Source organism: Hydra vulgaris, chromosome 08, assembly GCF_038396675.1.
Source record: "Hydra vulgaris chromosome 08, alternate assembly HydraT2T_AEP".
Classification (NCBI taxonomy): domain Eukaryota; kingdom Metazoa; phylum Cnidaria; class Hydrozoa; order Anthoathecata; family Hydridae; genus Hydra; species Hydra vulgaris.
Genome location: NC_088927.1, coordinates 42,260,952 through 42,266,352, shown reverse-complemented (window position 1 = coordinate 42,266,352; position 5,401 = coordinate 42,260,952).

Genomic DNA, 5,401 nt, shown 5'->3' with positions numbered 1-5,401 from the left:
AAATATAATAAACAATTTTCTGGTTTAAAAAGCGACCGCAGCTACTTAATAAAATATTTTAATTATTCACCAGGTATTATTCAATACTTTTTATCTTGTAAACATTATTCAACGATTTAAGTTGCGGAAACTGCATTCTTAAATGTGAATACCAACCATTCTTTGTAAATTTTGCAAGTCTTGCCAACCGACAAACAACTCTACTCTGAAAGCAATAAAAATGTTCACATAATAACCTATAAACGATTACATTCTGGATTTATGGTAATACTCTCGCCTGCCTATAGGGTTGTACCAACGAGTGGAGATAGGTGCTGAAATTCAGAACTGATATTTGGCATCTAAAAAAAAAATTATTGGTAAAATTAGCTTTTTTAGTTGCACGTATTCGTCGTTCGGTACGGCCCTGCCTGCCGCATTGCAGTGTGTTGTGGTTATAATAGCCAGGGGAGAAGACACAACAATGAATATTTATAGATTGTGTACTGTAATTGTTGTGGTGGTTTCGTTAAAATTTCAATAGATTGAGGGAGAGTTAATAGAGGGATAGGACTTATTGATTACTCATTTATTATTTTTAAATGAACAGAAAAAGTTGTAAGTAAAAACTAGTAAAAGGTAGTATAATACCAAATGTTTCTACTGCATTGTTTCTGTATTTCATATTTTAGAGTATTTTTTGCCATACTATATTTTGCTTTATTTTTTCGGTTATTATTCCTTTTTTTAATGCGTGTATTTTTGGATTTTAGCGTGGTTATAAATTGTTAGGAGGAGTCAGTGTTTGGGGGGAAAAAGCATAGATTGGGTGGAAAGTAATTAATTGAAATCGATAAAATTTTTGGTGAAAATTGGAGATTTACTCCACCCTTGCAATAAGCCAGGGGGGAGAACTCATGATGTGCTATTATTATTGCACACTACCTATAAAACGTGGTACATAAAAAAGTAGATAAATTAGACTGTAAATAAACGTAACAAACTTAATTAAATTGTCTAAATGGCGTCGTTTTTACATTCCGAGTCGATTGGGTGTTTTTAAGCAGTTGCAACAACCTCATGGGCATTTATCTCCGAGCTGGGGAAAAATAGAAATATTCAAATTTAGTTTAAAACGGTTAGTTTTAATAACAATTTTATTTGACTAGAATTTTATTTGAACTAAAAAGTTAGTCGACTAATTTTAGTTAGACTAAAAAATTAGTCGACAAATTTTAGTTAGACTAAAACAAACCTTAACTCCCACCCCTAATATTAATGTAGCTAATTTTTATAACTGCAATTGTAAAATAGTTTTGCCAACAATGGCGTTAAATACTGAAATAACCAAAAATATTAACAGTAATAATAATAGTAATTTATGTTTTAATTATTTATTAACTATTTATTCGGTAAAAAAAAAAAAAAAAAAGATAAAACCATTTTTATTGTCTCATTTTGCGCTAAACTGCTTTATGTTTGCTTAATTGTTTAAAGATGCTACAAATCCCTTATAAACACAAATAGAACATAAAACTTACATGAAATTAACATAAATTGAAAAAATAAAGAGAATTTTATTGCGGCGTAGCGGTAAATCAATAGTCCACAAAATTAGGACTTCGTTGTCTTAATTTCCAAAATTAAAAAATAAGGGTATGTTAAACTTGGCACTTAAATTTTTTTTTAATAGTATTTTGAGTAAATTAACCAGGGTTTTAGAGATGAAATAATCCCTGAAATGCTAGTTGATTAAGTAAATTTCAAATTATGTTGTAAAAAATTATAATTTATTATTCATTTCATTACTTTGCACAAAAATTAACTATTTCTTTTAGATCGAAGGTATTTTTATTCATATAACTTAGATAACAGATTTGTTAACTTCAAGTTTATATGCAATAGTGGTGCAGTTCTGAGTTCTACTACCTTGCTCAACTTGTTTCTTTGCGCATCAGCTTTGTTTGTCAAGGTTTGTGTTTTGGAGTTAAAGAGTTGAAAGAGGGTTGTAGCTACCATGAGCCTCCTCGACTAAATTAGCCCCTCGGCTATTTTGGTAGACTTGATTAAACTTTATATCCTTGGGTAAATATATACCCTAATAATGTTGTTAAAACTTTTTAAAATACTATTAGGACGTTGTTTAGAGTTTAAACAATGACTATGTTTGAACTTTTAACAATTTCACCAAGAAAACACGTTATAAAAATACTTTCTTTTACTTTGGCGTACGTTTACTGGTTTAAAGTTACATAACAATTTAAAATTAATAAACTTATAGAAGTTATTAATTGTTTGCAAACGAAATATTCATATGCTGATATAAAGCTAAAAAAATCATGAGTACCTACAATTTTTACAAAAAATCGAGACTCCGAACTCCTGATAAAAAAAAAGGATTCCTGGATTCCAGGTTCTGGACCCCCGATTCTAACTCTCCTGATTCTAATTCTCTTTGTATCCCTAGTAATCGCCTCGTATAGGCGACAAAACGCTACGTATGACAATGTTGCACAAAGATTTTTCTAGGATAATATTGTTGCTGATTTCAGTGAGCATTTTAAGAGCTGTAAACAGTGTCAAAACAAAGAGATCTAAATCTTCAGAGGTAGAATATAAGTCAGTACAGGTATCAGAGTCAGCATCAGTACAGGTACCATCAGAAAAACAAAGTAGCTCAAACTATTGCTCAATATTTGTTTAAGAGTATGCGTCAGCGATTGTGCTTTAAAATCCAAATCAATGTTCAAAGTCTGAAATTTCTAAACAAAGTTTGTAAGCAACTGCATGAATTAACTGAAGTAGAACAGAGAAATACGTCTGCTAGTCACCCTCAGTCAAACGGATCAGTAATGTCAAAACCAAACAATAAAGAACTCTTTATTAAAATTTTTGAAAGATAATTGTAAAATGTGGCCGCAAATTATCAAGGGTATTCTTTTTGCTCATCACATTATTCGACATTCTTCTACCAACTACTCTACATTCTTGCTGATGTATAACCGCAAGCCTGTTTGCCAATAAATATAAAGCATAAGTTGAATGAAAGCAATAAATAAGAGCACAGAGAAGGAGACAGAGATGAAAAGCAGCCACTCGATCCTGACTTTTTTGATTTCATCTTTTCATCAACGAGAAAAGTCAGAGAAACAACTGCGGATAAAACAACTGAAAATACCAAAGCTGCGCAGAAAAAACAAAAACAATATTATGATAGTAGACATATGTAGAAAAATAAAATAAAATTGGATGACATTGGGTTGACATACATACTCTTAAAAATACATACAACATTGTTTAACTTTAACACTACATTCAAATCAACAACTAAAAATCAACATTGAATAAATTGGCAAGTTTTTGGAATCATGCACCAGACAAAACTGTTGAGATAATTTTGATTTATACTGCGCAACAATTGGAAAACTTATTGCCTGGATTGTGAGATCTATGCAAGTATAAAATCGACGTGTCATAAAGCGAATGCTTACAAAAACCCATAGAAAATCTAATGTTCTAGCCAGCCAATTATCTATTTGAATTGGTGATGACAAATGACGATCGAATTGTTTGGAAAATAAAATGTGTCTCCCAATTTACGTCTTTATAGGTCAAGAATAAGCTGTATGAGCTCACAAGGCAGATAGAAATACTAGAAAGAAAAGATGGTTGCTTGAGCGATAACCTTATTGGCGTAGGACAAAAGTTAATTTCTAAGGATCTTGATACCCTTGAAACTTATCAATTGGTACTAAACTGCCAGAAAAAGAAATCTATATAGTTTTCAGTTTCTGGCAATCATCTTCATTTATTATACAGAGTTAATTACCATTGACTCCCAGCATTCACATTGAATGGGTTAAAGTACACTGCGCACTAACCTAACATCGATTTCGAAAACATGTTTAAAAACCTTCTTTAAACCTTCTTTAGAAAAATGGGAAGCTTGAACCAACACTTTTTCCTGTAAATAAGCAAATTGGTAGTTTCAATTGTGGTGTCTTTTTTTTGAGTTATGCTAATATTTTGGTAAATAGCAATTTCTTTCTTGATGTTCGAATTCTTGTGAATTAAATGCTTAATTACAATATTAAATGTTTGACAAACGTTCACATAGAGCAAACCAAAAATTTTTGATTTAAAAATTTCTTAGTTTCTTAAATGTGACTTAAGGTTTACATTCAATTATTTATTTCGTAAAGATTATAACTTTTTCCCTTATGGTTATAGATTTGTTAATCTTTTTGCTTTTATGTAGCATTTATCGTTTTTAAAAAAATTACTTATTTTTTGGAAATGAAATTTCAAATGTTTATATAGTAAAATAATAACGTTGAATACAAAATACAAAATTTTTTTTTTACATTTACAAAAAAAAAAAAAAAAAAAACCATCTATCCAATTTTTTTGTTTGTTTGTAATTATATTATTCATTTCTATATTTCACAATTATTAAAAGTTTTGCAATTTTTTTGACCATTAATTTAAAAAAATTTCTAATTACAAAATTTCTCTATTGGAAATTTTTGTGTTTTCAACAGAAGTCCTAATTTCCTGGAAAATTATGACTTGTAACGTTAAGACCTTTAAATTTCAAGAGATTACTGGAGTCTTATTTTACTGTTTCACTTTTATTTTCCTCGTAAACTTTATTTTCCTTCCTCGTAAACTTTGTTTTATTTTCCTCGTAAACTTAATCTCAAAAGTTCTTAATTCCTGGGAAATTATGATTTTAAAGTCTTGATTTCTCAAAGTTTTATTTTACTGTGACAACGAAAAAGTTAACAAATCTATAACTAACACCCTATAAATAAAATTTCGGACAAATTTTAATTGCATTTATTATGTAATTTATTTCATGCACGCAAAAAAACCTTTACACTTAATTGAAAGAGGATTTTATATTCTCTTTAAATTTAATTTAATTAAGTTAAAAATATTATTTAAATATTGAAATTAAAATGGTCAAAGTAAAGGACCTCGAAAAAATTATGGAAATTTTTTTCCATATCTTTTTCATAAAATTTCATTCCATTTTTTCCATAATTCCAATTTCATTCCATTTTTTCCATAATTCCAATTTCATTCCATTTTTTCCATAATTTTTCCATAAAAAAATCGAGAAAAAGGTAAAGCGTTTGTTGCTAAGCAGTTTATGGAATGGGGTTTACCCAGATCAGCTGCTTATGATAAAATCGTAAAATTGGAGAATGGATCTCTAAAAAGAAAAGTTGGAAGTGGTCGAATCGCTAAGGTAGCTACTAAAGAAAATATTCCAAAGATTGCTGCATTTTTTGAAAATAAGTCAGGGTGCTCCCAAAAGAAAGCAGCTCAAGTTTTTAACTGTAGTCAAACTCGAATTTCCCAAGTATTAAAAACAATGACTAACATTCGAACTTTCAAATAAACAAATCGTCCAGAT